General features: G+C 53.8%; 3 long non-coding RNA genes across 9 annotated transcripts; all 3 read left to right on the top strand.

Annotated features, from left to right (window-relative positions):
- The first annotated feature begins 232 nt into the window (after positions 1-232).
- Positions 233-892, top strand: LOC136304060 (uncharacterized). The gene is made up of 4 exons (XR_010724363.1): positions 233-390; positions 479-606; positions 714-792; positions 870-892. It is a non-coding gene; the product is annotated as an uncharacterized lncRNA (long non-coding RNA).
- A 90-nt stretch (positions 893-982) lies between these two features.
- Positions 983-5,966, top strand: LOC136304054 (uncharacterized). Of its 4 annotated transcripts, none has more exons than XR_010724355.1 (11): positions 983-2,064; positions 2,153-2,280; positions 2,388-2,466; positions 2,544-3,738; positions 3,827-3,954; positions 4,062-4,140; positions 4,218-5,292; positions 5,371-5,412; positions 5,501-5,628; positions 5,736-5,814; positions 5,892-5,966. It is a non-coding gene; the product is annotated as an uncharacterized lncRNA (long non-coding RNA). The 4 variants fall into 4 exon arrangements; XR_010724356.1 differs by having other exon boundaries at positions 2,544-3,618; positions 3,697-3,738; positions 4,218-5,412; XR_010724357.1 differs by having other exon boundaries at positions 983-1,944; positions 2,023-2,064; positions 4,218-5,412.
- Positions 5,967-5,974: 8 nt separating this feature from the next.
- LOC136304053 (uncharacterized) lies at positions 5,975-13,170 on the top strand. Of its 4 annotated transcripts, none has more exons than XR_010724353.1 (13): positions 5,975-7,086; positions 7,175-7,302; positions 7,410-7,488; positions 7,566-8,760; positions 8,849-8,976; positions 9,084-9,162; positions 9,240-10,314; positions 10,393-10,434; positions 10,523-10,650; positions 10,758-10,836; positions 10,914-12,073; positions 12,619-12,841; positions 13,003-13,170. It is a non-coding gene; the product is annotated as an uncharacterized lncRNA (long non-coding RNA). The 4 variants fall into 4 exon arrangements; XR_010724351.1 differs by having other exon boundaries at positions 7,566-8,640; positions 8,719-8,760; positions 9,240-10,434; XR_010724352.1 differs by having other exon boundaries at positions 5,975-6,966; positions 7,045-7,086; positions 9,240-10,434.
- Positions 13,171-27,425: the final 14,255 nt, after the last annotated feature.

The following is a 27,425-nucleotide window of genomic DNA, read 5'->3' on the forward strand; positions in this document are numbered from 1 at the left end:
TCACGGGTGTCGGTGTGCGTTTGGCCTGGAGCTGCTCTGCCTTGCTGCTCAGTCTGGGTGTAGGGGGAATAGGACAAGTCCCAGGGGCTTGAAATTTGTGATGTGGGGTGTAGTAGGCCTGTAGTGGGTATTCCTAGATTGCCCCAAGATGTGCGGAGCTGTCAAGGTATCCTGCAGCACTCTGACTTTTGTCCTAACTTTGTTTCAGGTGCAGAGGGATGAAATCCATGGCAGAGCCCCCATTCCTGGTGAGGGGGCTCCCCCGAGAAGGTCAGTCCCTGTTTTGATTTTCAGGGGAGGTGTAAATGGTGGTCGTGCTACAGCTCTGTTCTTTGTCTTTATTTTTAGGAGCTGAAGCCGGATCTCAGCAGTCAAGGTGACGTGGGCACGGTGAGCAGTGATGGGTGGACAGAAGCAATTGCTCTTGCTCAGGTCTCAGTTGCTGGTGTAACTAAGCATCCATTACCGTGTGTTTTAGGGAGTCCACTCGCAGGAGGCCGAGCTCCCCTCTCACCAACCGGACGACAGACCCGGGTCACCTCCCCCGTGAGCATCCAGGAGTCTGTGATGGAGCCTCGATCTTCTCCCTGTGAAGGCCCCATCCAGGTAGGCTTTGGATAACGGCCGAGGAGTTGAGGTGAGTCAGGGAGGGAGGAGGGAGGGTCTCCTCAAGTTTCAGCAGTGCCGCCTCACCTTGTTTGCTCTTTACCCAGGCCGACCCTGCGATGCCGGCGTTGGCCTCTGAGCGCAGCTGAAGCACGGGGCCGAGGACCCAGGCCTGCTTAGGAGACGGTGAGTAGCAGAACTGCTGGTTTATGGCTGATGTGCTGCTAAGATTATGCTTTGATGTTTGGTTTTATTTATTGTAGCTGACTAGGAGACACCAGCCCGGTGATGGCAGGAATTTCCCTGGGGGAGAGGCGGCCTTCTTTAGGATCCGGCACAGATTTGCCTCCCTGGACGTCTGAGAGATAAGTGGAGGGCTTGGAGCCCCACAGAGGGGATGAAAGCGGGGTGTGGGGTCAGGGGCCACTGGGAGGGATTTTTTGAGTCAGGTTTGGAGACAGGGATGTCCAAGATGTGACCCCTTAGGTTACATCCAGGGAGAGTCTCATTCTGGATCACAGTGCTGAGGCGTGCAGGGCAGAGCAGTCCCAGGGTGTGTTGTGTCTGTTGTGCACTCTGTGTCTTTTGTGCTTCTTGTCTTTTGTGTCTTTTGCTGTAGCCCTTCCTGGGGCCTCTCAAAACTCCTGGCATCGATCATAGCATCTTTGATCTCTGTGTTCCTGGGCCAGGTGCTTTTGACTTTGGTGCTCGGACACACATCAGAATCCATCTGTCTTCAGCACCATCCAGTCCGATGCCTCTTCAGGTCTTGTTCTGAGCTGTATTGACAGCTGTGCACCGCCCTGATCCATTCTGGCGGGTTAGGTCTTGTGAGAACGCAAGGCAGGTTGAGGATTCTGACCGTAGGATTCTCGGGCATCCATCTCTGTGTTTCTTGGGATAAGTCATCCCGATGGCATCTTGTTCCTGCAGGGTTCTCTGAGCCTGGCCAGCTCACCTTCAGTCTCACCTCGGTCACGTCATCCCGAGTTCTCTGGATGCTCAGGGTCCTTTTTCTTGGCAGAGTTTTCTGTCCCTGATGTGTCCCCTCGTTTGTCCTGTCCTGTGTCACGGGTGTCAGTGTGCGTTTGGCCTGGAGCTGCTCTGCCTTGCTGCTCAGTCTGGGTGTAGGGGCAATAGGACAAGTCCCAGGGGCTTGAAATTTGTGATGTGGGGTGTAGTAGGCCTGTAGTGGGTATTCCTAGATTGCCCCAAGATGTGCGGAGCTGTCAAGGTATCCTGCAGCACTCTGACTTTTGTCCTAACTTTGTTTCAGATGCAGAGGGATGAAATCCATGGCAGAGCCCCCATTCCTGGTGAGGGGGCTCCCCCGAGAAGGTCAGTCCCTGTTTTGATTTTCAGGGGAGGTGTAAATGGTGGTCGTGCTACAGCTCTGTTCTTTGTCTTTATTTTTAGGAGCTGAAGCCGGATCTCAGCAGTCAAGGTGACGTGGGCAAGGTGAGCAGTGATGGGTGGACAGAAGCAATTGCTCTTGCTCAGGTCTCAGTTGCTGGTGTAACTAAGCATCCATTACCGTGTGTTTTAGGGAGTCCACTCGCAGGAGGCCGAGCTCCCCTCTCACCAACCGGACGACAGACCCGGGTCACCTCCCCCGTGAGCATCCAGGAGTCTGTGATGGAGCCTCGATCTTCTCCCTGTGAAGGCCCCATCCAGGTAGGCTTTGGATAACGGCCGAGGAGTTGAGGTGAGTCAGGGAGGGAGGAGGGAGGGTCTCCTCAAGTTTCAGCAGTGCCGCCTCACCTTGTTTGCTCTTTACCCAGGCCGACCCTGCGATGCCGGCGTTGGCCTCTGAGCGCAGCTGAAGCACGGGGCCGAGGACCCAGGCCTGCTTAGGAGACGGTGAGTAGCAGAACTGCTGGTTTATGGCTGATGTGCTGCTAAGATTATGCTTTGATGTTTGGTTTTATTTATTGTAGCTGACTAGGAGACACCAGCCCGGTGATGGCAGGAATTTCCCTGATGGAGAGGCGGCCTTCTTTAGGATCCGGCACAGATTTGCCTCCCTGGACGTCTGAGAGATAAGTGGAGGGCTTGGAGCCCCACAGAGGGGATGAAAGCGGGGTGTGGGGTCAGGGGCCACTGGGAGGGATTTTTTGAGTCAGGTTTGGAGACAGGGATGTCCAAGATGTGACCCCTTAGGTTACATCCAGGGAGAGTCTCATTCTGGATCACAGTGCTGAGGCGTGCAGGGCAGAGCAGTCCCAGGGTGTGTTGTGTCTGTTGTGCACTCTGTGTCTTTTGTGCTTCTTGTCTTTTGTGTCTTTTGCTGTAGCCCTTCCTGGGGCCTCTCAAAACTCCTGGCATCGATCATAGCATCTTTGATCTCTGTGTTCCTGGGCCAGGTGCTTTTGACTTTGGTGCTCGGACACACATCAGAATCCATCTGTCTTCAGCACCATCCAGTCCGATGCCTCTTCAGGTCTTGTTCTGAGCAGTATTGACAGCTGTGCACCGCCCTGATCCATTCTGGCGGGTTAGGTCTTGTGAGAACGCAAGGCAGGTTGAGGATTCTGACCGTAGGATTCTCGGGCATCCATCTCTGTGTTTCTTGGGATAAGTCATCCCGATGGCATCTTGTTCCTGCAGGGTTCTCTGAGCCTGGCCAGCTCACCTTCAGTCTCACCTCGGTCACGTCATCCCGAGTTCTCTGGATGCTCAGGGTCCTTTTTCTTGGCAGAGTTTTCTGTCCCTGATGTGTCCCCTCGTTTGTCCTGTCCTGTGTCACGGGTGTCAGTGTGCGTTTGGCCTGGAGCTGCTCTGCCTTGCTGCTCAGTCTGGGTGTAGGGGCAATAGGACAAGTCCCAGGGGCTTGAAATTTGTGATGTGGGGTGTAGTAGGCCTGTAGTGGGTATTCCTAGATTGCCCCAAGATGTGCGGAGCTGTCAAGGTATCCTGCAGCACTCTGACTTTTGTCCTAACTTTGTTTCAGATGCAGAGGGATGAAATCCATGGCAGAGCCCCCATTCCTGGTGAGGGGGCTCCCCCGAGAAGGTCAGTCCCTGTTTTGATTTTCAGGGGAGGTGTAAATGGTGGTCGTGCTACAGCTCTGTTCTTTGTCTTTATTTTTAGGAGCTGAAGCCGGATCTCAGCAGTCAAGGTGACGTGGGCACGGTGAGCAGTGATGGGTGGACAGAAGCAATTGCTCTTGCTCAGGTCTCAGTTGCTGGTGTAACTAAGCATCCATTACCGTGTGTTTTAGGGAGTCCACTCGCAGGAGGCCGAGCTCCCCTCTCACCAACCGGACGACAGACCCGGGTCACCTCCCCCGTGAGCATCCAGGAGTCTGTGATGGAGCCTCGATCTTCTCCCTGTGAAGGCCCCATCCAGGTAGGCTTTGGATAACGGCCGAGGAGTTGAGGTGAGTCAGGGAGGGAGGAGGGAGGGTCTCCTCAAGTTTCAGCAGTGCCGCCTCACCTTGTTTGCTCTTTACCCAGGCCGACCCTGCGATGCCGGCGTTGGCCTCTGAGCGCAGCTGAAGCACGGGGCCGAGGACCCAGGCCTGCTTAGGAGACGGTGAGTAGCAGAACTGCTGGTTTATGGCTGATGTGCTGCTAAGATTATGCTTTGATGTTTGGTTTTATTTATTGTAGCTGACTAGGAGACACCAGCCCGGTGATGGCAGGAATTTCCCTGATGGAGAGGCGGCCTTCTTTAGGATCCGGCACAGATTTGCCTCCCTGGACGTCTGAGAGATAAGTGGAGGGCTTGGAGCCCCACAGAGGGGATGAAAGCGGGGTGTGGGGTCAGGGGCCACTGGGAGGGATTTTTTGAGTCAGGTTTGGAGACAGGGATGTCCAAGATGTGACCCCTTAGGTTACATCCAGGGAGAGTCTCATTCTGGATCACAGTGCTGAGGCGTGCAGGGCAGAGCAGTCCCAGGGTGTGTTGTGTCTGTTGTGCACTCTGTGTCTTTTGTGCTTCTTGTCTTTTGTGTCTTTTGCTGTAGCCCTTCCTGGGGCCTCTCAAAACTCCTGGCATCGATCATAGCATCTTTGATCTCTGTGTTCCTGGGCCAGGTGCTTTTGACTTTGGTGCTCGGACACACATCAGAATCCATCTGTCTTCAGCACCATCCAGTCCGATGCCTCTTCAGGTCTTGTTCTGAGCTGTATTGACAGCTGTGCACCGCCCTGATCCATTCTGGCGGGTTAGGTCTTGTGAGAACGCAAGGCAGGTTGAGGATTCTGACCGTAGGATTCTCGGGCATCCATCTCTGTGTTTCTTGGGATAAGTCATCCCGATGGCATCTTGTTCCTGCAGGGTTCTCTGAGCCTGGCCAGCTCACCTTCAGTCTCACCTCGGTCACGTCATCCCGAGTTCTCTGGATGCTCAGGGTCCTTTTTCTTGGCAGAGTTTTCTGTCCCTGATGTGTCCCCTCGTTTGTCCTGTCCTGTGTCACGGGTGTCAGTGTGCGTTTGGCCTGGAGCTGCTCTGCCTTGCTGCTCAGTCTGGGTGTAGGGGCAATAGGACAAGTCCCAGGGGCTTGAAATTTGTGATGTGGGGTGTAGTAGGCCTGTAGTGGGTATTCCTAGATTGCCCCAAGATGTGCGGAGCTGTCAAGGTATCCTGCAGCACTCTGACTTTTGTCCTAACTTTGTTTCAGATGCAGAGGGATGAAATCCATGGCAGAGCCCCCATTCCTGGTGAGGGGGCTCCCCCGAGAAGGTCAGTCCCTGTTTTGATTTTCAGGGGAGGTGTAAATGGTGGTCGTGCTACAGCTCTGTTCTTTGTCTTTATTTTTAGGAGCTGAAGCCGGATCTCAGCAGTCAAGGTGACGTGGGCACGGTGAGCAGTGATGGATGGACAGAAGCAATTGCTCTTGCTCAGGTCTCAGTTGCTGGTGTAACTAAGCATCCATTACCGTGTGTTTTAGGGAGTCCACTCGCAGGAGGCCGAGCTCCCCTCTCACCAACCGGACGACAGACCCGGGTCACCTCCCCCGTGAGCATCCAGGAGTCTGTGATGGAGCCTCGATCTTCTCCCTGTGAAGGCCCCATCCAGGTAGGCTTTGGATAACGGCCGAGGAGTTGAGGTGAGTCAGGGAGGGAGGAGGGAGGGTCTCCTCAAGTTTCAGCAGTGCCGCCTCACCTTGTTTGCTCTTTACCCAGGCCGACCCTGCGATGCCGGCGTTGGCCTCTGAGCGCAGCTGAAGCACGGGGCCGAGGACCCAGGCCTGCTTAGGAGACGGTGAGTAGCAGAACTGCTGGTTTATGGCTGATGTGCTGCTAAGATTATGCTTTGATGTTTGGTTTTATTTATTGTAGCTGACTAGGAGACACCAGCCCGGTGATGGCAGGAATTTCCCTGATGGAGAGGCGGCCTTCTTTAGGATCCGGCACAGATTTGCCTCCCTGGATGTCTGAGAGATAAGTGGAGGGCTTGGAGCCCCACAGAGGGGATGAAAGCGGGGTGTGGGGTCAGGGGCCACTGGGAGGGATTTTTTGAGTCAGGTTTGGAGACAGGGATGTCCAAGATGTGACCCCTTAGGTTACATCCAGGGAGAGTCTCATTCTGGATCACAGTGCTGAGGCGTGCAGGGCAGAGCAGTCCCAGGGTGTGTTGTGTCTGTTGTGCACTCTGTGTCTTTTGTGCTTCTTGTCTTTTGTGTCTTTTGCTGTAGCCCTTCCTGGGGCCTCTCAAAACTCCTGGCATCGATCATAGCATCTTTGATCTCTGTGTTCCTGGGCCAGGTGCTTTTGACTTTGGTGCTCGGACACACATCAGAATCCATCTGTCTTCAGCACCATCCAGTCCGATGCCTCTTCAGGTCTTGTTCTGAGCTGTATTGACAGCTGTGCACCGCCCTGATCCATTCTGGCGGGTTAGGTCTTGTGAGAACGCAAGGCAGGTTGAGGATTCTGACCGTAGGATTCTCGGGCATCCATCTCTGTGTTTCTTGGGATAAGTCATCCCGATGGCATCTTGTTCCTGCAGGGTTCTCTGAGCCTGGCCAGCTCACCTTCAGTCTCACCTCGGTCACGTCATCCCGAGTTCTCTGGATGCTCAGGGTCCTTTTTCTTGGCAGAGTTTTCTGTCCCTGATGTGTCCCCTCGTTTGTCCTGTCCTGTGTCACGGGTGTCAGTGTGCGTTTGGCCTGGAGCTGCTCTGCCTTGCTGCTCAGTCTGGGTGTAGGGGCAATAGGACAAGTCCCAGGGGCTTGAAATTTGTGATGTGGGGTGTAGTAGGCCTGTAGTGGGTATTCCTAGATTGCCCCAAGATGTGCGGAGCTGTCAAGGTATCCTGCAGCACTCTGACTTTTGTCCTAACTTTGTTTCAGATGCAGAGGGATGAAATCCATGGCAGAGCCCCCATTCCTGGTGAGGGGGCTCCCCCGAGAAGGTCAGTCCCTGTTTTGATTTTCAGGGGAGGTGTAAATGGTGGTCGTGCTACAGCTCTGTTCTTTGTCTTTATTTTTAGGAGCTGAAGCCGGATCTCAGCAGTCAAGGTGACGTGGGCAAGGTGAGCAGTGATGGGTGGACAGAAGCAATTGCTCTTGCTCAGGTCTCAGTTGCTGGTGTAACTAAGCATCCATTACCGTGTGTTTTAGGGAGTCCACTCGCAGGAGGCCGAGCTCCCCTCTCACCAACCGGACGACAGACCCGGGTCACCTCCCCCGTGAGCATCCAGGAGTCTGTGATGGAGCCTCGATCTTCTCCCTGTGAAGGCCCCATCCAGGTAGGCTTTGGATAACGGCCGAGGAGTTGAGGTGAGTCAGGGAGGGAGGAGGGAGGGTCTCCTCAAGTTTCAGCAGTGCCGCCTCACCTTGTTTGCTCTTTACCCAGGCCGACCCTGCGATGCCGGCGTTGGCCTCTGAGCGCAGCTGAAGCACGGGGCCGAGGACCCAGGCCTGCTTAGGAGACGGTGAGTAGCAGAACTGCTGGTTTATGGCTGATGTGCTGCTAAGATTATGCTTTGATGTTTGGTTTTATTTATTGTAGCTGACTAGGAGACACCAGCCCGGTGATGGCAGGAATTTCCCTGATGGAGAGGCGGCCTTCTTTAGGATCCGGCACAGATTTGCCTCCCTGGACGTCTGAGAGATAAGTGGAGGGCTTGGAGCCCCACAGAGGGGATGAAAGCGGGGTGTGGGGTCAGGGGCCACTGGGAGGGATTTTTTGAGTCAGGTTTGGAGACAGGGATGTCCAAGATGTGACCCCTTAGGTTACATCCAGGGAGAGTCTCATTCTGGATCACAGTGCTGAGGCGTGCAGGGCAGAGCAGTCCCAGGGTGTGTTGTGTCTGTTGTGCACTCTGTGTCTTTTGTGCTTCTTGTCTTTTGTGTCTTTTGCTGTAGCCCTTCCTGGGGCCTCTCAAAACTCCTGGCATCGATCATAGCATCTTTGATCTCTGTGTTCCTGGGCCAGGTGCTTTTGACTTTGGTGCTCGGACACACATCAGAATCCATCTGTCTTCAGCACCATCCAGTCCGATGCCTCTTCAGGTCTTGTTCTGAGCTGTATTGACAGCTGTGCACCGCCCTGATCCATTCTGGCGGGTTAGGTCTTGTGAGAACGCAAGGCAGGTTGAGGATTCTGACCGTAGGATTCTCGGGCATCCATCTCTGTGTTTCTTGGGATAAGTCATCCCGATGGCATCTTGTTCCTGCAGGGTTCTCTGAGCCTGGCCAGCTCACCTTCAGTCTCACCTCGGTCACGTCATCCCGAGTTCTCTGGATGCTCAGGGTCCTTTTTCTTGGCAGAGTTTTCTGTCCCTGATGTGTCCCCTCGTTTGTCCTGTCCTGTGTCACGGGTGTCAGTGTGCGTTTGGCCTGGAGCTGCTCTGCCTTGCTGCTCAGTCTGGGTGTAGGGGCAATAGGACAAGTCCCAGGGGCTTGAAATTTGTGATGTGGGGTGTAGTAGGCCTGTAGTGGGTATTCCTAGATTGCCCCAAGATGTGCGGAGCTGTCAAGGTATCCTGCAGCACTCTGACTTTTGTCCTAACTTTGTTTCAGATGCAGAGGGATGAAATCCATGGCAGAGCCCCCATTCCTGGTGAGGGGGCTCCCCCGAGAAGGTCAGTCCCTGTTTTGATTTTCAGGGGAGGTGTAAATGGTGGTCGTGCTACAGCTCTGTTCTTTGTCTTTATTTTTAGGAGCTGAAGCCGGATCTCAGCAGTCAAGGTGACGTGGGCACGGTGAGCAGTGATGGATGGACAGAAGCAATTGCTCTTGCTCAGGTCTCAGTTGCTGGTGTAACTAAGCATCCATTACCGTGTGTTTTAGGGAGTCCACTCGCAGGAGGCCGAGCTCCCCTCTCACCAACCGGACGACAGACCCGGGTCACCTCCCCCGTGAGCATCCAGGAGTCTGTGATGGAGCCTCGATCTTCTCCCTGTGAAGGCCCCATCCAGGTAGGCTTTGGATAACGGCCGAGGAGTTGAGGTGAGTCAGGGAGGGAGGAGGGAGGGTCTCCTCAAGTTTCAGCAGTGCCGCCTCACCTTGTTTGCTCTTTACCCAGGCCGACCCTGCGATGCCGGCGTTGGCCTCTGAGCGCAGCTGAAGCACGGGGCCGAGGACCCAGGCCTGCTTAGGAGACGGTGAGTAGCAGAACTGCTGGTTTATGGCTGATGTGCTGCTAAGATTATGCTTTGATGTTTGGTTTTATTTATTGTAGCTGACTAGGAGACACCAGCCCGGTGATGGCAGGAATTTCCCTGATGGAGAGGCGGCCTTCTTTAGGATCCGGCACAGATTTGCCTCCCTGGACGTCTGAGAGATAAGTGGAGGGCTTGGAGCCCCACAGAGGGGATGAAAGCGGGGTGTGGGGTCAGGGGCCACTGGGAGGGATTTTTTGAGTCAGGTTTGGAGACAGGGATGTCCAAGATGTGACCCCTTAGGTTACATCCAGGGAGAGTCTCATTCTGGATCACAGTGCTGAGGCGTGCAGGGCAGAGCAGTCCCAGGGTGTGTTGTGTCTGTTGTGCACTCTGTGTCTTTTGTGCTTCTTGTCTTTTGTGTCTTTTGCTGTAGCCCTTCCTGGGGCCTCTCAAAACTCCTGGCATCGATCATAGCATCTTTGATCTCTGTGTTCCTGGGCCAGGTGCTTTTGACTTTGGTGCTCGGACACACATCAGAATCCATCTGTCTTCAGCACCATCCAGTCCGATGCCTCTTCAGGTCTTGTTCTGAGCTGTATTGACAGCTGTGCACCGCCCTGATCCATTCTGGCGGGTTAGGTCTTGTGAGAACGCAAGGCAGGTTGAGGATTCTGACCGTAGGATTCTCGGGCATCCATCTCTGTGTTTCTTGGGATAAGTCATCCCGATGGCATCTTGTTCCTGCAGGGTTCTCTGAGCCTGGCCAGCTCACCTTCAGTCTCACCTCGGTCACGTCATCCCGAGTTCTCTGGATGCTCAGGGTCCTTTTTCTTGGCAGAGTTTTCTGTCCCTGATGTGTCCCCTCGTTTGTCCTGTCCTGTGTCACGGGTGTCAGTGTGCGTTTGGCCTGGAGCTGCTCTGCCTTGCTGCTCAGTCTGGGTGTAGGGGCAATAGGACAAGTCCCAGGGGCTTGAAATTTGTGATGTGGGGTGTAGTAGGCCTGTAGTGGGTATTCCTAGATTGCCCCAAGATGTGCGGAGCTGTCAAGGTATCCTGCAGCACTCTGACTTTTGTCCTAACTTTGTTTCAGATGCAGAGGGATGAAATCCATGGCAGAGCCCCCATTCCTGGTGAGGGGGCTCCCCCGAGAAGGTCAGTCCCTGTTTTGATTTTCAGGGGAGGTGTAAATGGTGGTCGTGCTACAGCTCTGTTCTTTGTCTTTATTTTTAGGAGCTGAAGCCGGATCTCAGCAGTCAAGGTGACGTGGGCAAGGTGAGCAGTGATGGGTGGACAGAAGCAATTGCTCTTGCTCAGGTCTCAGTTGCTGGTGTAACTAAGCATCCATTACCGTGTGTTTTAGGGAGTCCACTCGCAGGAGGCCGAGCTCCCCTCTCACCAACCGGACGACAGACCCGGGTCACCTCCCCCGTGAGCATCCAGGAGTCTGTGATGGAGCCTCGATCTTCTCCCTGTGAAGGCCCCATCCAGGTAGGCTTTGGATAACGGCCGAGGAGTTGAGGTGAGTCAGGGAGGGAGGAGGGAGGGTCTCCTCAAGTTTCAGCAGTGCCGCCTCACCTTGTTTGCTCTTTACCCAGGCCGACCCTGCGATGCCGGCGTTGGCCTCTGAGCGCAGCTGAAGCACGGGGCCGAGGACCCAGGCCTGCTTAGGAGACGGTGAGTAGCAGAACTGCTGGTTTATGGCTGATGTGCTGCTAAGATTATGCTTTGATGTTTGGTTTTATTTATTGTAGCTGACTAGGAGACACCAGCCCGGTGATGGCAGGAATTTCCCTGATGGAGAGGCGGCCTTCTTTAGGATCCGGCACAGATTTGCCTCCCTGGACGTCTGAGAGATAAGTGGAGGGCTTGGAGCCCCACAGAGGGGATGAAAGCGGGGTGTGGGGTCAGGGGCCACTGGGAGGGATTTTTTGAGTCAGGTTTGGAGACAGGGATGTCCAAGATGTGACCCCTTAGGTTACATCCAGGGAGAGTCTCATTCTGGATCACAGTGCTGAGGCGTGCAGGGCAGAGCAGTCCCAGGGTGTGTTGTGTCTGTTGTGCACTCTGTGTCTTTTGTGCTTCTTGTCTTTTGTGTCTTTTGCTGTAGCCCTTCCTGGGGCCTCTCAAAACTCCTGGCATCGATCATAGCATCTTTGATCTCTGTGTTCCTGGGCCAGGTGCTTTTGACTTTGGTGCTCGGACACACATCAGAATCCATCTGTCTTCAGCACCATCCAGTCCGATGCCTCTTCAGGTCTTGTTCTGAGCTGTATTGACAGCTGTGCACCGCCCTGATCCATTCTGGCGGGTTAGGTCTTGTGAGAACGCAAGGCAGGTTGAGGATTCTGACCGTAGGATTCTCGGGCATCCATCTCTGTGTTTCTTGGGATAAGTCATCCCGATGGCATCTTGTTCCTGCAGGGTTCTCTGAGCCTGGCCAGCTCACCTTCAGTCTCACCTCGGTCACGTCATCCCGAGTTCTCTGGATGCTCAGGGTCCTTTTTCTTGGCAGAGTTTTCTGTCCCTGATGTGTCCCCTCGTTTGTCCTGTCCTGTGTCACGGGTGTCAGTGTGCGTTTGGCCTGGAGCTGCTCTGCCTTGCTGCTCAGTCTGGGTGTAAGGGTAATAGGAGAAGTTCCGGGGACTTGAAACTTGTGATGTTGGGTGTAGTGGGGCTGTCGAGGATATCTCTAGATTGCCACAAGGTGTCTGGGGCTGTCAATGTATCCTGCAGCACTCTGACTGTTGTCCTAACTTTCTTTCAGATGCAGATGGATGAAATCCATGGCAGAGCCCCCCATTCCACGTGAGGGGGCTCTCCTGAGAAGATCAGTCGCTGCTCAAGATGAGTCACAGATTTCACATTTATTGGCACTCCAGTGCAGGCCACCTGCGTTTATAGCTTCAAACAAGTGAGTCCCTTGGTAACCCCCCTGGGCAGCAGCTGGAGCCTGCTCTGGGCTGGGCTGAGGGAGCAAACACTTGTGGCTGACACAGCTCCACACTGAGGGTACTTGGGAAAACACCTGGCTTGTCCTGAATTTTTGTTTTTTGAGCTTTTTATAAGGTTTTAATCATCACCTTGGTAAAAATAAATGGTAAGGTCTGCAAATATGAGGGGCTGGCAGGTTATACACACCAAAGACAAGTTGTTTTTTTTAAATAACTGTGTGGCTTATATCTTAATTTTGAGACTCTCTTTTTTGGCCAACTTTACTGTGAAAAGTCTAATTTCAATTTAGCTGCTTCAATAATGAATTTTTTTGTACAAATGTGCTCTAGCGTCAGGAGATTAAAGCAGTAACACCAACATGCCACCTCTGGAATGAATTCCTGTGTCTTCTCAGACCTGCTGGTTTGCAGTAGAGTTTGTACACCTTTCGCTGCAGCTGTGGTTCTTAATAACTGGAAGTCCAGGGATTGCTGGGCGATTCCCATAAGTTCTCCTATTTTGTAGGAGCTGCACGGTGAGGTCAGCATTCTGAGGGAGGCCCTGGCACAGCTGCCAAGGGCAAGGAACGTGGAGCATCCCGGGGCTTCTCCCACCCAAGTTTCTCCTGGAGCGTGCTGCGTGTCATGCCGGATGTTTAACCCGGGTTTGGGGTGTTCTCCTGCAGTCCCAGCTCGGACTGCTGCCCCTGAGCCCCGGCCTTGCTCTGTCCCAGCACTGAACCTGGCAGGTGGGTGTGCTTTTCCAGCCCTTTAATCCCACAGGCAATCCCAGATTCCCGGAGCTCCCCGAGGCACAGCCTGGCCTCCCTCGCTGGGAGCTGCATTTCAGCCTGCCTGGACCAAGGCCATCCTGTTTGAGACTTTATTCCTGTTGTTTTTCCTCTTCCAGGTTCTTGGCCAAAAGGAGGGAGCCAGTAGGAAGTGAAGCCACTGGAAGGCCTTATCCCAGTCCAAGGTTCCACTTTTCTCTCTGACTCCTGGATAATTGCCTGACCATAACTAGAGACTGTCAGTTTGATTTCCTGCCTTTTCCAATAAATCCTTGCTTTCAGCTGGAGTGTGTTCCTCTTCTCATTCTCCTTCTTGTCCATGGATTTGTAAATAAAATTCCTGACTTTTGCCAAGGTGAATTTTGTTATTCCAGGAATTTTGTGCCTCTTTTGTTCCATTGAAACTTGCCAACTCTGCTGTGAGTTTCAGATGCCAAATACAAGTAAGATTGGAGTTTCTTTGGATTGTTACTCCCACAAAACACAGATCATTCTTGGATAGGAGTAACCGGACCTGTTGAATTCCCACTTCCCTTGAAAATTAGAGCAGAGGAAGCAGATTTTGTCATTCCATGAACTTCCACCAACCTGATGATTGTTCCAAAAGTTTTCAATGTTAGAAATTCTTGAGCTTGTTTTCCAGGCAGGCTGGGATTTGTTCCTTTTATTTGATGTTTTTTCTTTCTCTGATTTTAGTAAGGGAATATATTTTTTTTCAAATTTTCCATGCTAATTGGAATGCTTGTGCGTCTTAAACCACATTTCCAAGGAACTTTACCAAATTAATGTTGGTAAATCAGGAGCTATTCACCACCATTCAGCACCATTGTGCTATGTTTTTGCTTTCAACTCCCCCACAGGTCTCATTCCGTCCATGCACAGTATTCCCAGCAGTAACTTGGTGTCAAGGTGCATTTCAGAGGTAGCAATAAAGCAAAGTTTAAAATATAAACAAACACAAATTTTAAAAATGAATACAGAAATAGAAAAAGAGAAGCAACAAAAATAGAAATATAAAATTAAAAAAAAAAACAACCAACACATACTATTGCATGTAAGGTGTATTATATATAGGAGATATAGGAATATAAAAGATAAATGGTAATGATAAATTCTAAAAATAATAAATATAAAAAATATTGGAACCTAGCGTGAAGTAAAGGCTTTTTTGGTTTGAATTTGGTTAGAGGCAGAATTCTTGCAGCTGTGGTTGGGGGTCTTTTGGGGCATTTAGTTGAGAGGATTTTTGGAAGGGCACTTTTGGCCACGCTCTTTTTCGCCTCTGTTCTCTGCCTGGCCCCTACGCGCGTGGCAGCCCCGGGCCGACCTGTGCGGCAATGCTGCCACCGTGTGGACATAGAGCAGTACTGCAGCTGCTCCCCGTGGAAGCCCCGGGCCGACCTGTGCGGCAGTGCTGCCACCCTGTGGACAAAGAGCGGTACTGCAGCTGCTCCCCGTGGAAGCCCCGGGCCGACCTGTGCGGCAGTGCTGCCACCCTGTGGACAAAGAGCGGTACTGCAGCTGCTCCCCGTGGAAGCCCCGGGCCGACCTGTGCGGCAGTGCTGCCATCATGTGGACAACGAGCGGCACTGCTGCTAGCCCTGGTGCCCGTCCCCAGCGCGCGTGGCCGTCCCCGGTCGAGCTGTGCGGCAGTGCTGCCGTCGTGTGGACAGAGAGTAGTACTGCAGCTGTCCCCCGTCCCCGATGCGCGCGGCAGCCCCGAGCTGTGAGCTCGGGGGCAGTGCTGCCGCCCGACCGTCCAAAGCTTGTGGGAAAATAGGCGGGAAAAATACAAGAACCCCGGGTGCATGGCAGGCGACTGCCTGCGCGCGACCCCAACCACGGTGCCACCTGGACACAATTTTCCGCTGCGTTTCCAGGTGTGCGAACACGGGCTGTGGGTTCAGCGGCGCCGTGGCCGTGTTCAGGCTTTTTATTCAGTCGGGCGCCTCTGTGAGGAGCCGGGGAAGGGGGGCTTAGGTGTGCCACAAAAAAGATGGCAGAGCGGCACAGCGCGACGCGCTTGACCTTCCAAAGATGGGAACCAAAAAGGCGGGAAACGGCAAGGACCCGAGCGGCGTCTTCCCGATAGCCTGCTCGCGGCCCCGACCATGGCGCCGCCTGGGCACGATTTTACACAGCGTTTCCAGGTGTGTGGACACGGGCCGTGGGCTCGGCGGCGCCGTGGCTGTGTTCAGGCAGTGGATTTAGTCAGGCGCCTGTGTCGGGCGCCGGGGGGGGCCTTAGAAGTGCCACAAAAGAGATGGCGGGATGACCGGAAGTGGCTTCGCCCACAACAAGATGGCAGCGGGGACGGGCGGAAGTCACGTGTCGCCACTTCCAAGATGGCGGCTCGACGCGACTCGCTTGACCTTCCAAAGACGGCGGCAAAAAGGGCGGGAAAAACGCAAAGACCCCTTGGGCGTCTACCCGGCTGCCTTCGCCCTGCCCTGACCACGGCGCCGCCCGGCCGCGATTTTCCGCGGCGTTTCCGGGTGCGCGGCCACGGGCGGTGGGCTCGGCGTCGCCGCGGGCGGGCGGGCGGGCGGGCGGGAGCCGGGCCCGCGCCGGCAGGCAGGGGCGGGGACGCCTCTCTCTGCCGAGGTCCCGCCGCGCCCGCCGTGCCGGCCGCCCGTCTCGCTCCGCACGTTCCCGCCGCTCTCCGCCGCGCCCACACGCCACCCCCGCGGCCCTCCGGCCCGGGGAAATGGAGGAAAGCACAGAAGCATCGGGGCAGAACAGTCGGCGGAGCTGCCCCGAGCCGTCCCCGTCCCGCAGCCGGCAGCAGCCGGCAGCAGGAGGCGGCTGCTCTCTGACACAAAGCTGAGCAGGGCGGAGGTAAGCGGAGCGGTTGGGGGGGGCTGGGGGGACGCCCCGGTTGTCCGGGCAGGGCTTCCCGGGAACGGTGTCAGCTCCCCGCAGCTCTGGCTGAGGGCTGCCCGGAGTCCGGGCTGTGCCGGCTGGGAACGGGGGATGCTCCACATCCCCCCGGGAGCTGCCGCTGCCCGAAGAGGGCTCGCTGGAGCCTCGTGTCGTCTGTGTGTGCAAGTTTTTGATCGGCTTTGTAGCAAATGTGGTGTTTCAAGCTGGGAGCGCTGGGTTCCCTGAGTGGGGAAGTCCTTGAAGTCGCCAGGCTGAGCAGTTGCTGAGAATTCCAAGCCTGGGATTCTTGAAACAGTGTTTAAATAGGTTACCGTGGAGTTGAGGCAGTGAGTCAAATCAATTTGTTAGAGTGGCAGAAATGATGCCACCTTTTTCTCTTCACAGAGGAGCACATGTACATAAAGGTAAACAGATTCCTTCTGTCACATCAGTACTCGGACCTGAGGAAAGTACCAGGTTTTTTCCAGCTTTTCTACAGTTTTGATTCTTAGGTAAGTGTCCCATTTTAGGCACCCAGGAATTCTTCAGAAATGTATGGAAAAAGGCCATAAAAATACATTGAAATCTCATTCTTCCATCGGTGGTTATTTAGAAGCATCTTTCTTTTGTTTCATATTGGAATTTAAGCTGCTATTTCTGTGGTGGTTTTGTTGTTTTCTTAATGCTAACACACGAGTTGTGCTGTGTATGCTCTGTGAGCACAATAAGCAGAATGTTCTGCCCCAGCTAGCTCACATTCATCTCTGAGTTTAGATTAGTAATGTTGAGTTCCACTGAAGTGTTTTAGGAACAGCAACTTCAACTATTCCATTTGCACTGCATGTTCGGGCTGCAGACTGACTGTTCCTAATGGATGTTAGGGATTAAATTTGGAAGGAATGGAAATTGAGTTGTTCAGAACAAGCTGTGGTAAGCCCTGAGCTGGCACTGGCAGGGAACCCGGTTTTATGCTTTTAGGGGCAGTTATTTTTTGGAAATGTCTAAATGTCTGACGGTGGTCTTTTTCTTTGCGGCTTCCAGTACAAAGCACAGCGTGAGCAGATCCTCCGATGTCTTGGGGAAGGGCTGCGTAACAAACATTGCTATGAGCTTCATGACTGCCAGAGGATTTTCCAGGTCATTCTCTCCTTTTTCAACAGTCCTTTGTGTGATGAGGGCTCCCAGGTAAGAATTTAGAAAGAAAGCACCAAAAAACCCCAAAGCACAGAAGTTTGCGTGGCTTTGAGATCTCAAGTACCAAGCAGAAAGAAGCAGCTGACTCTGCCTTTGCCTTCTTGAAAACCTGTTCCTTGTTGATTTTGTGTCCGTGTGGAGGGGGAGATAATTGCTTGTGTCCAAACCGGTCACAGCCTTGTCCCCTGAAACTGGAACAGGTTGCTGCCATCACGGAGCCTCACATGGGCACCGTGCCTTTGTGCCTGCTGTCAGGGCCTTTTCTCTTTTGGGGGTCTCCATCCACAGGCAGCACATTTGTTACCTGAACTGCGCTTCAGCGGGGGGGGAAGCTCACGTGCCGGGAGCTCTCGGCTTTGGCAGCGTCCGCCCTGAGCGGTTCGGGTATCGAAACCTTGGACAAGAAGGTAAAATCCTCTCGGTACCTGAGGACTCCTTGTAAGAGTAGCTTTGAACAGAGAATGTCTTTCCTTCCCTGGAGTCGCTGAGAGCAGGTGGCCACTTCACCTTGAAGTTGATCAGATGCCAGTCCAATTGCTAATTCCAAGTTATATAATTAGATCCTGACTGTAAAAGAACAAGTTATATTTTCTGTTTTAGAGTTGTATGCTGGAGATATTCCAAAGTGCTGCTCATGCCAGCAGAGCTGCCTGTGAGCTGATCCAGGATCACAGCCTCCTCACGTGGGTCCTGCACAGCTTAGGGAAAAGGTGAGCAGAGAAATGCAGGAGAAATGGGAACAATTTTGCTGCCCACGGTAGAATAACTGTGTGACTGAGTATGAAAAGTGACAGGCAGGGAGCCGGGGGCACCGAGGGCTGGACTGGCAGAACTCGCTGAAATGTCCCTTGTGGTTTTGAAAACGGAATCGAGATGCTTTCAGGTTGTGATAGGAGGGATGGTGGTGGGGAGGCTCCATGATTTGGAAAACACTTCCTTGAAAAACTGAGAAAGCCAACTGGCACCTTGTATTGGTGTCTTTACCTTTTAAATTTCAAACACCCCCAATTCACGTCACAGGACCTGCTGGATGGGAAGCGGCACAGGAATGGCTTTGAGCTGTCTAGAACATTCCTCCTCCCCTTGCCTGTCCCTCATGTATGTAAATACATCCACCAAAACTCTCTTCTGCACAGAGCGCCCTGACAGCTTCAGGCAAGTGCACCAGAAGTGCAGTGCAATATGGTCCCCTGTAGGTGCTGGACCAGCTGCTGGTGAGGATCAGCCTTCCAAACGTGGTTTTCTGTTTTGTTTTGTTGTTGGTTGGTTGGTTTTGGTTTTTTTTCAGGTTTCTGGAAAACAAGGTGATAAGATGATTTCCTTACTGCATACTCTGTGGCTAGCAAATTTAGGAGATGAGAGAAAACAAGAAGCAATCCCAGGAGAAGAGGAAACTTCATCCAATTCAGCTTGTAAATGAATTTCTCTATGTTTTGGCCACATTAATCAAACTTATTCGGTAAGTCCTTTGTTTTAGTCGGTTTGTATTTCATCCTCTGTCCAGTTTGAACTTTATTAAGGCCAGGAGGATTTCTTTATCTCTGGCAGATGAATGGCTTTTTTCATCCTCAGTTTGTGTGTTGAGTAGTGAATTTGGGTGTGATTTCTTTGACAGGAGGATTTAGGTATTTGAATACAGGGGGAATAAAGTAAAGCTTCAGGAGCTTCTCTCGTCTCCAGGCTGGGGGATCCAGTTAGGAATAGGGTTCCAGCCTGGAGTCCCTGGGAGCTCCCGGAGCCTCTTGGAACAGTGCAGGCTCCATGAAGCTGCTTAACAAGGCTGGTGCTTACCATTGTAACAACTGAATCAATACAGGAGAGCATTTTACTGGCACAATTTTGTACCAGGAAAATCCTTTGGAGTATCTTATGTTTGTTTTGGTGGGGTTTTCTTACAGAAAATATTAAAGACAAGAACAAAGCTCAAGCCTCATCTCATCGGAAAAATCATCACACTTAGAAAAAGAACGAGGTGGAAGAAGAGAAGCCGCTGCAGACATGGAAGTGTCCGAGCTGGAGAAATGCAGAGAACACCAGAATTCCATCCTTGCCCATGGGGACCCTGTTTTCCCAGCACCACCCTCCACACAGGGAGGGGAGACCCTCAGAGCCGGCGAACCTGGGGGCGAGGCAGTGGCCGTCACCTGTGCGTCCACTCACGTGGTCACCGAGGGGCTGCTGAGGTCCCTGGCCGGGCAGAGCCTCCTCAGGGAGCAGGACGTGTCCCCAGCGCCGAGGCGGCTGCGGAACCGCGTCCCGCCACGCCTGCCAGCCACGCACGAGATGCTCAGGGATGAGACACTGAGGAACGACCTCTTCAGGCTTTACACCCGGCTCAGCCAGGCCAGCAGCGCCTCAGCTGGGCTCTCCAGGGAGCTCGGAGTGCTCAGTTCCATCGTGCTGCAGCTCCTGGAGGAGCAGGGCCTGGCCAGCACCTTCCACAAGCCTGTGAAATCCCTGTGCCTGTCAGCAGTGACAGGAGAGGACGCGGACGCCTTGTCTTGTTCTTATCACTCATGTTACGAGGCGGTGGTGGGAGGAACTAGGAAATTCCATGGCTTTTTAAATCCAGTTTTAAACTAGTTTTTCCATATCCACCCAGACTCATGGCTTCCCAACCAGAAGCCGTGTCTTTGGTGGGATGGGAGCAGAGGTGGGCAGCACAGAGCATGGTCACTCTGTGAGGTTTTCTGACACTACAACACTCACACTCCCTCTAAGAAACTTCCCTTTCAAGGACTGAACTGGAACAAAAGGTATAAAAAAAGGTAATTCCAAGAGGGAAAACAGTCTGCAAAAGCAGGTCCGTGTGGGCCTGGACGCTGATTCCTGTTGCTGGTCAATGATAGCAGCTGACAGGTCAGATTTCAAACTGTTCTATCTAACAGGAAACTGTTTTGTTCCCACTTGTGAGTAGGATCATTGGCTTTGCATGGGCAAAGCCACTCCAGATTTTCCATCTAGGAAAACTAGTTAGAGAACCATTTTAAAACATAGTCCTGGAGGTAAACAGCTTGGCTGTTTTTCATTACTGTGTGGAAAGAGATGAATATCTGTTCTGATTTTTCTCTAATCTTTCTTCCACAGCTGTTTTTGTATTCCTGACTTCCGTTTACATCGGGGACGCGTGGCTTGGAGCACAGGAGCCGGATCTGTCACTTACCCATGTCAGATGGGTCTGCACTCGTGCAGGTTATGAATTACAGGATGACTCAGAAACAAAGAGAAGCAGGGTTATTATGTCTCTTTGCAAAAATATTTGGCTACATCAGGGCATTAATTCAGGGAACTAGCACTCCATGTTTAACGTTCTGTGCTCTGCCATCATCACGGTGAGCCATGAAAGCCTCCTGAGCTGTTCTCGTACAGACCTGACTTGTTTGGTAAAAAAACCTCAGTATTTTATTACTGTTTGCAAACTCAGGGGAAAGATTTTATTCAGTATCTCTCTGTGGAACATTAAAGCTCCAATTTCTCTTTTCTTGAACAGTCTGAGACACAATATTACTTACATCATTTTTATTACTGGCATTTTTAACTTTTTGAAGACTGTGCACGTGTGTGTCATTAATTCCATCCTCTCTCCAATACAGGACGGGAAAAAAAGGCTGCAGAGCTTCCCACAATGGGCTTCCCCCGGGCCCCCTCATCCAGCCCGGGGGGTGGGAGCAGGGGAAAGCAGAGGGGATCGTGTCACTTCTGCAGCGTGAGCTGACAGAAAGCGTAGCCAAACCACCGGCCCCTCCCACCCCGTTCCACCTACCACCCCTCCCAAAATTTTAAATGAAGGGTAATGGTTGCTGGGGAATTTCCTTAGGAGTTATCAACCTCACAGATACGGAATTTTGGAGCTGGAATACCAGTTTCAGCCTTGGGCATCTGCAGGAACAGAGGGATCCTTACCCATAGCAAGGAAAGCCCGGTGCCCCAGAGTGTCAGGTGCAGACAATCCCCTGAATTGTCCAGGGGATGAGCAAGTCCCTTCTGCCCTCACACATGGAGTGGCAGCAGCCCCAGGTGGGAGCTGTCAGGGTGATGAGGGGACAGGCTCACACAGGTGTGAGCCGTGAGGGTGATGAGGGGGCGGCTCTTGCCCAGGGCTGCTTGCGAGGGGGGTCTCCCTCAATTCACTTTGGCGTGGAGCTGCTGGAGGAGAGGGGCTTAGGGTTGGCTCCTGGGGGTATCTCATGGATTATCTCATTGGGTCTGGATGCACTTGGATGCGGAGCACTGCTTACAGGAGGTGCCGAGGGACAAACCTTTGTGCCAGGCAGCAGGAGTAGGTGAGCCAATGTAGGTTTGTTGGGGGGCGGGGGGTTTCTCCTTTCCCTTTTCAATTTCATCTTGCCAGCCCCCTCCCCTGTGCCCCCAGAAAAAATTTGGGGGTTATGAGGAAAAAAGAGATTTGAATTGAGGGAAGAAACTCCTCTTCTGTTATTGTGTGTGTCTAAATTGGGGAGAATCCCCCTCCACCTGGGATTTTATTAAGTAGTGGTAATTATATGTGGTTTTTATTCAATATTACATTCTTTGGTGACATACAGTGTTTTGTTGGGGTGTTTTTTGGTATTATTTTTCTGTGTAATTTGGTTTTTGAGTGAAGATAAGTTTATGGATGGGTTTGTTTGTATTTGAGGTAGAATTATTTTAAGTAGCTTTTTAATAGACTTCTGATATGTGTTATTGGGGTTTTGTTTATTGTATGTAGGGATTGAGATTGGGTAGGGCTAGCTTGGCTGTTGGAGGTTTGGGTGTTTTGTTAGATACAGTTTTTAATTTTTGAAATTTTTTTCTGTTTAGTGGTTTTAAGGTGGTTCTTAATAATTTGCTACATAGTTTTATTTTGTTTGTAGATGGTATATGATAAGGGATATGGTCTATTTATTTAATGTTATTTTTCTTAGTTCAAGTGTTGATCGGGTTGGTTTTGAACTGAGTTTCATTGAAATTTTGTTCTGGTGGGGTATCACATTTTTTTAAAGGCTATGTTTTCTGAGGTTTACAATGGTGTAATGGGCTGTAATGCAAGGTACAGGGTAGGCTTTTAATTATTTAGTGGTGTTTTTTGCTATGGTGAGTATGTAGTGTTTATTTTGGTGAGGTAGTGTGATGTAATTGATTTGTTAGGATATATTAATATTTATAATTGGATTATTGTTTCTTGTAGTATAGGGTTTTTTTATTTAGCTTGTTTGATTTCAGTATATGTTTATAGTTATGGATAATATAGGAGCTATTTTTTATGGTTAAACTGATTGTTTGGTCTTGTGAGTAGTTATAGGAGGTGTTTTTGTTTTGATGGTTTGAGGCATTAGGGGTTTATTGAGGTAGGAATAATTTTTTGGTGTTGTTAAGTTGATTTGTCATATTATTTTTGCAGTTTGATTTGTTTGTTGTTATAGTGCTTTATATAAATTTTATTTTTCGGAGCCAGGGTATTGATACGGCGGGTTTTTTTGGTAGTTACTTGGGGTAGAGATATTCTTTTATTTTTTAATAGTTTTTTTCATGTTGATTAGTTTGGTTTTTTAGTTAAATTTATAGAGTTTTGGCTATTATTTATGAGATAGTGTAGGTTATTGCTTTTAGTCAGGTTTAGGGACAGTTATACAGTGTGGAGTTTACAAAGTTGGTTTATCTTTTTTACTAGTTTTTGTGATTTGTTGTGTGGGATTTTAAGTAGTTGTTTTTATTTTTGATCCATTTTCATGATGTGATAAGAACTATAAGTGAAAAGAGTGTAGTGTGGCTTGTTTTCTGGTAGGTTGTAGTATAATGGAGTTTTTTAGTCTGTGCTTGTGGTATGTTGTAGCACTGTTCTTTGTCTTTCAGAAAATAAAACTGGGTATCAGCAGACAAGGTAGAGTGGGAAAGGGGAGCAGTGATCAGCGCAAAAAGCAGTTGCGATTGCTAAAGCCTCGTTTGCCAGTGCAACACCAAGCATCGCTTACGGTGTGTTTTGGGTGGTCAGCTGGCATTATGCCGAGCTCCCCTCACCAAAGCGAAGGACAAACCTGGTTGGCCTCTCCTGTGAGCCCCCCATGAGCATTGCAGAACTCTGTCATAAAACCTCAGTCTTGTCGATTAGAAAGAATAATCCAGGTAGGCAGGGTTAAGAACAGAGGAAATGAGGTGAGTTGGGGAGGTAGAGAGAAGAGAGTGGCCACTTGCTTACATGTGTCAATGCAAGGGCAGCCAGGCTTCCAGCTTGTGGCAGCTTGCATCCGGAAGAAATCCTGATCCATTCTGGATTCTAGGTAGCAGAAGCACTATGCCAGGCACAGGGACTTGAGCAAAAAGAACAGCCCTTAGAAAGGGAAACTTAGCTCACCTGCCCAGGTGCCTGATGTCAGTTTGTAGGAGTCCTTTGGGCCTCAAAGGGAAGCCAGGCTTCCAGCTTGTTGCAACTTGCACCCGGAAGAAATCCTGTTCCTTTCAGGGTCGTAGGTGGCAGAGGCCAGGTGTCCGGCACAGGGAGTTGGGCTCAAAGGATGGCCTGTTCCCAGGGGTAAGTAAAGTCACCTGCCCAGGTGTCTGATGTCAGTTTGTAGGAGGCCTTTGGGCCTCAAAGGGAAGCCAGGCTTCCAGCTCGAGGCAGCTTGCGTCCGGAAGAAATCATGATTCGTTCGGGATCGTAGGTGGCCGAGGCTGGGTGCCTGGCAGAGGGACTTGGACACAAAGGATGGCCCTTTTCAAAGGGAAACCGAACTCACCTGCCCAGGTGCCTGATGTCAGTTTGCAGGAGGCCTTTGGGCCTCAAAGGGAAGCCAGGCTTCCAGCTTTGGGCAGCTTGCGTACGGAAGAAATCCTGGCTCGTTCAGGATTGTAGGTGGCATAGACCGGGTGCCGGCACAGGGAGTTGAGCACAAAGGATGGCCTCTTTCCAGGGGTAAGTAAAGTCTCCTGCTCAGGTGCCTGATGTCAGTTTGTAGGAGGCCTTTGGGCCTCAAAGGGAAGCCAGGCTTCCAGCTCGGGGCAGCTTGCATCCGGAAGAAATCCTGTTCCATTCGGGATCGTAGGTGGAAGAGGCCGGGTGCCAGCACAGGGACTTGGGCACAAAGGATGGCCTCTTTCCAGGGGAAAGTAAAGTCACCTGCCCAGGTGCCTGATGTCAGTTTGTAGGAGGCCTTTGGCCCTCAAAGGGAAGCCAGGTTTCCAGCTTGTGGCAGCTTGCATCCGGAAGAAATCCTGTTCCGTTCGGGATCGTATGTGGCCGAGGCCGGGTGCCTGGCACAGGGAGTTGGGCACAAAGGATGGCCTGTTTTCAGGGGTAAGTAAAGTCACCTGCCCAGGTGCCTGATGTCAGTTTGTAGGAGGCCTTTGGCCCTCAAAGGGAAGCCAGGCATCCAGCTTGTGGCAGCTGGCATCCCGAAGATATCCTGATTCGTTCGGGATCGTAGGTGTCCCTAGGGTGCCCTGACTGTCCCCTAGGTGTCCCTGGGGGTGTCCTGGCTGTCCCTGGGGTGCTTTGGATGTCCCCTAGGAGTCCCTGGGGGTGCCGTGGAGGTCCCCTAGGTGTCGCTGGGGGTGCCCTGGGTGTCCCTGGGGGTGCCCTGGCTGTCCCTGGGGTGCGTAGGCTGTCCCCTGCGTGTCCCTGGGAGTGCCCTGGCTGTCCCTGGGGTGCGTAGGCTGTCCCCTGCGTGTCCCTGGGGTGCCCTGGGTGTCCCCTAGGTGTCCCTGGGTGTCCCCTAGGTGTCCCTGGGCGTGACCTGGCTGTCCCCTAGGTGTCCCTGGGGGTGCCCTGGCTGTCCCCTTGGTGTCCCTGGGGGTCCCCTGGCTGTCCCTGGGGTGCGTAGGCTGTCCCCTACGTGTCCCTGGGGTGCCCTGCCTGTCCCCTAGGTGTCCCTGGGTGTCCCCTAGGTGTCCCTGGGGGTGCCCAGGCTGTCCCCTAGGTGTCCCTGGGGGTGTCCTGGCTATCCTTGGGGTGCTCTGGATGTCCTCTAGGTGTCCCTGGGGGTGCCCTTGGTGTCCCTGGGGGTGCCCAGGCTGTCCCCTAGGTGTCCCTGGGCGTCCCCTTGGTGTCCCTGGGGTGCTCTGGGTGTCCCCTTGGTGTCCCTGGGGGTGCCCTGGCTGTCCTTGGGGTGCTCTGGCTGTCCCCTTGGTGTCCCTGGGAGTGCCCTGGCTGTCCCCTAGGCGTCCCTGGAGGTGCCCTGGCTGTCCCTGGGGTTACCTGGCTGTCCCCTACGTGTCCCTGGGAGTGCCCAGGGTGTCCCTGGGGTGCTCTGGCTGTCCCCTCAGTGTCCCTGGGGGTGCCCTGGCTGTCCCCTAGGTGTCCCTGGGGGTGCCCTGGCTGTCCCTGGAGTACCCTGGCTGTCCCCTTGGTGTCCCTGTGGGTGCCCTAGGTGTCCCTGGGGCGCCGTGGGGGTGCCCTGGCTGTCCCTGGGGGTGCCTTGGCTGTCCCTGGGGGTGCCCTGGCTGTCCCCTAGGTGTCCCTGGGGGTGCCCTGGCTGTCCCTAGGGCGCCCTGGCTGTGCCCTCGGTGTCTCTGGGGGTGCCCTGGCTATCCACTAGGTGTCCCTGGGTGTCCCCTTGGTGTCCCTGGGGGTGCCCTGGCTGTCCCTTAGGTGTCCCTGGGGCTGCCCTGGCTGTACTTGGCGTGCTCTGGCTGACCCCGTGATGTCCCTGGGGGTGCCCTGCCTGTCCCCTAGGTGTCCCTGGGGGTGCCCTGCCTGTCCCCTAGGTGTCCCTGGGGGTGCCCTGGGTGTCCCTGGGGGTGCTCTGCCTGTCCACTAGGTGTCCTTGGGTGTCCCCTAGGTGTCCCTGGGGGTGCCCAGGCTGTCCCCTTAGTGTCCCTGGGGTACCCTGGCTGTCTCTTAGGTGTCCCTGGGGGTGCCCTGGCTGTCCCAGACGTGTCCCTGGGGGGGCCCTGGCTGTCCCCTAGGTGTCCATGGGGGTGCCCTGGGTGTCCCTGGGGGTTCACAGGGTGTCCCTGGGGTGCTCTGGCTGTCCCCTAGGTGTCCCTGGGGGCGCCCTGGCTATCCCCTTGGTGTCCGTGGTGTGCCCAGGGTGTCCCAGGGAGTGCCCTGGCTGTCCCCTAGGTGTCCCTGGAGGTGCCCTGGGTGTCCCTGGGGTGCCCTGGAGGTCCCCTAGGTGTCCCTGGGGGTGCCCTGGCTCTCCCCTTCGTGTCTTGGGGGTGCCCTGGCTGTCCCTAGGGGTGCACTGGTGGTCCCCTAGGTGTCCCTGGGGGTGCCCAGGGTGTCCCTGGGGTGCTCTGGCTGTCCCCTTGGTGTCCCTGGGGGTTCCCTGGCTCTCCCCTAGGTGTCCCTAGGGGTGCCCTGGCTGTCCCCTAGGTGTCCCTCGGGGGTGCCCAGGCTGTCCCCTAGGTGTCCCTGGGGTACTTTGGCTGTCCTCTAGGCGTCCCTGGGGCTGCCCTGGTTGTCCCTGGGGGTGCCCAGGCTGTCCCCTATGTGTCCCTGGGGGTGCCCAGGGTGTCCCTGGGGTGCCCTGGCTGTCGTTGGGGTGCTCTGGCTGTCCCCTAGTGTCCCTGGGGGTGCCCTGCCTGTCCCCTAGGTGTCCCTGGGGGAGCCCTTGCTGTCCCTGGGGGTGCCCTGGCTGTCCCCTAGGTGTCCCTGGGGGGGGCCTGGCTGTCCTCTAGGTGTCCATGGAGGTGCCCTCCCTGTCCCTCGGGGTGTCCTGGCTGTCCTCTAGGTGTCCCTGGGGGTGCCCTGGGTGTCCCTTGGGGTGCCCTGGCTGTCCCCTAGGTGTCCCTGGGGGTGCCCTGCCTGTCCCTTAGGTGTCCCTGGGGGTGCCCTGGCCGTCCCCTAGGTGTACCTGGGGGGGCCCTGGCAGTCCCCTACGTGTCCCTGGGGATGCCCAGGGTGTCCCTGGGGGTGCCCTCGCTGTCTCCTAGGTGTCCCTGGGGGTGCCCTGGAGTTCCCTGCGGTGCCCTGGCTGTCCCCTAGGTGTCCCTAGAGGTGCCCTGGCTGTCATCTAGGTGTCCCGGGGGGTGCCCTGCCTGTCCCCTACGTGTCCCACGGGGTGCCATGGCTATCCTTGGGGTGCTCTGGTTGTCCCCTTGGTGTCCCTGGGGGTGCCCTGGCTGTCCCTGGGGGTGCCCTGGCTGTCCCTAGGGTGTCCTGGCTGTCCCCTAGGTGACCCTGGGTGTGCCCTGGGTGTCCCTGGGGGTGCACAGGGTGTCCCTGGAGAGCCCTGGCTGTCCCCTAGGTGTCCCTGTGGGTGCCCTGGCTGTGCCCTCGGTGTCTCTGGGGGTGCCCTGGCTGTCCCTAAGGTGCCCTGGCTGTCCCCTAGGTGTCCCTGGAAGTGCCCAGGGTGTCCCTGGGGGTGCCCTGGATGTCCCCTAGGTGTCCCTGGGGTGCCCTGGCTGTCCCTTAGGTGCCCTGGCTGTCCCCTAGTTGTCCCTGGGGTGCCCTGGCTGTCTCGTCAGTGTCCCTGAGGCTGCCCTGGCTGTCCCTGGGGGTGCCCTGACTGTCCCCTCGGTGTCCCTGGGGGTGCCCTGCCTGTCTCCTATGTGTCCTTGGGGGTGCCCT

The sequence above is a fragment of the Chamaea fasciata genome, unplaced genomic scaffold (assembly GCF_029207755.1).
Source record: "Chamaea fasciata isolate MVZ Bird 193981 ecotype frontalis unplaced genomic scaffold, bChaFas1.0.hap1 SCAF_46, whole genome shotgun sequence".
In the NCBI taxonomy this organism is placed as follows: domain Eukaryota; kingdom Metazoa; phylum Chordata; class Aves; order Passeriformes; family Sylviidae; genus Chamaea; species Chamaea fasciata.